Source organism: Amphimedon queenslandica, unplaced genomic scaffold (assembly GCF_000090795.2).
Source record: "Amphimedon queenslandica unplaced genomic scaffold, v1.1 AMPQUscaffold_11809, whole genome shotgun sequence".
NCBI classification, from domain to species: Eukaryota; Metazoa; Porifera; class Demospongiae; order Haplosclerida; family Niphatidae; genus Amphimedon; species Amphimedon queenslandica.
Genome location: NW_003547951.1, coordinates 1 through 2,584, shown reverse-complemented (window position 1 = coordinate 2,584; position 2,584 = coordinate 1). Strand labels below are relative to the sequence as shown.

General features: G+C 35.0%; 1 long non-coding RNA gene across 1 annotated transcript; it reads left to right on the top strand.

The window, feature by feature from the left end:
- The first annotated feature begins 504 nt into the window (after positions 1 to 504).
- LOC109588856 (uncharacterized) lies at positions 505 to 1,290 on the top strand. The gene is made up of 3 exons (XR_002188400.1): positions 505 to 691; positions 759 to 899; positions 1,007 to 1,290. It is a non-coding gene; the product is annotated as an uncharacterized LOC109588856 (long non-coding RNA).
- Positions 1,291 to 2,584: the final 1,294 nt, after the last annotated feature.

The window sequence follows — 2,584 nt, the reverse complement described above, 5'->3', positions numbered from 1 at the left end:
TGTATTGGATTTAATGAACTACATGTACATAATGTATTGGGTTTAATGAACTACATGTACATAATGTATTGGGTTTAATGAACTACATGTACATAATGTATTGGGTTTAATGAACTACACGTACATAATGTATTGGGTTTAATGAACTACATGTACATAATGTATTGGGTTTAATTAACTACATGTACATAATGTATTGGGTTTAATGAACTACACGTACATAATGTATTGGGTTTAATGAAATACATGTACATAATGTATTGGGTTTAATGAACTACACGTACATAATGTATTGGGTTTAATGAACTACATGTACATTATGTATTGTATCATATAAAGGAAGGGAAGAGGGGTAATGGGTGAATTGAGTATATCCTTTTAGCTTTTCACATAATAAGGTGAACTTATCCTTATGTAATCTGACATACCACCTTATAGTAACTAATACACACGTACCACAAGTACATGTAAATGCATTAGTATAGGTATGTACATTAGTATAAGGTATATTAGTACATAAGGTATGTACATTAGTAATTAAGGTTCATGTTGTTATATTCAATAGGTGTTAGTTGATGAATCAGCTCATAAGCCAGTGTATGCTGATCTGGCTATTGCTGCTAAAGGGAAGAGACCACAGGCAGCACCAACTCAAGAACAACCAGTGGTATATGCATCAGTTAACAACAAAGTAATGATAATGTACATGTACATGTAATGGTATCTTATACATCCTCTCCCTCTCTCTCTCCTCCTAGTCTGTTCCTCCTCCCATTCCTCCTCCAGCTGCTCCTCATAAAGTATTGTATGCTGATCTATCAATAGCAGCTGGTAAGAGAACACCAAAGAATAAACCGCCCACTGAGGAAAGAGTAGTCCATGCAGCAGTCAATGGAAATGTAAGCCAATACACATTATACTGTATGGAGTAACACACCCTTTATCTCCCTCCCCCTCTCTCTCCCCCCCTCTCTCCCCCCTCCCTCTCTCTCCCCCTCTCCTCCAGAGGAAGTTCACTACTCAAGAGCTGATCATGGATAGGTTAGGTGGTCTGGATATTCCTCTTTCAATACCACCAAAACCAAAACCTTGAAACCAACACAAAGACATCAATCCTCCCTGTCTCCAGTAGTATAGAATGGACATACTTTAGTATAATGTATTGTGAAACAATTAGCTCTATCTTGTATTCTCTCTCTCTGTCTTTCATTATAATGTCATGGGTATATAGTGTATATTCTTTTGTAATTTTTAGTTCATTCTAATCAACAGAACCAACAATGTATAAAGTATTATAAAGTTCTAGTTAACGACAGCAATATCAATGGTTCATCTACTCAATACAATTTTACTGGGAACAATCCTAATATAAATATTGATAATTTTGAAGTTAATACAATATTAGATGGATCATCATCAATAACCACACCTAGTCCTATACCAATCCTGATTTGGAGGTAGCTCCATTCCTTTATTCAGGTCATCTAAGCATGTGCAGTACACAGTACTGGGAACACCTATACCATGCTTTGAGCATGACTGTAGATGCATTTACTGCAATAAATGAGAAACTGCACTTGAACAATTTCAAAGTATTAGCTAAAGTGAGTCTTTTGAAGAAGATTATAATGTAAGTGTAGCCTGAATATAGGCTCTGCTGGAAGGCTAGAGTTATATTAACTGATCCAGCCAATGGCTTAGCATTAGATACTGCTTGCATGTAGTGTGGTCAGTGGAATTTGATAGCCATTGTATGCACTGTAGCTTTTACATCAAAGTGAGCTAAACTTTTTCTTACATGAAATCTAATAAATTTCACCTCAAACTTGGGCAACAATTTTCTCAACAGTGACAAAATTTCTCACACATATTGTACCTCAAATTATGCTAAAGCTACCATTTTTTAATCAAAAGACAATTTTCACTTTTAAAGTTATTAAATCAAAATTTAATAAATTTCTAAAGTTGCTCAAAGTCAAATTGGGTCAAAAAGTACAGGGTCTTAGGCATAAATTACTCAGATATAGTACATGTTATATATAGTCCTACCTCTTGTCTCATAGCAGTTAGGAATCCTTGAGGATTAAAGAAACCAGTCATCCAAAACAGATCAGGACGTCCTCCAAATACCCAGGACCTGAACTGAGGGTCTCTTTCCAGTAACTGTATAAACCAGAACCCAATGGCAGCTGATTCCCACGATATCTAACATTAAAATACTATTAGTCAAACATAAAATAATATTTTGCCTTTTCCCAATCTTTTAATGCCATACACTACATAGGCACACTTAATGCTAGAGACTGCTTTCATCTTGAAAGCAACATGGTGCCACAATTAGAAAGATGGTGTATATTTGACAACAAAATGCCTCTCTCATTCTTGTCTTTTTATTGCATAATTTCATGATCACAGGCTTTGTATAAGCTGCCATCCACTAAAAATTTAAACCACAAAATATAAACCAGTTTTTCTTCACTCAACACACAATATAATGTAACTAACTTTTCTCCAGGCTGTAGGGACTCTAGCATCATACATATTGTCAAGAGTATTACAAAGAGTCTAAAATCATATTCAAATA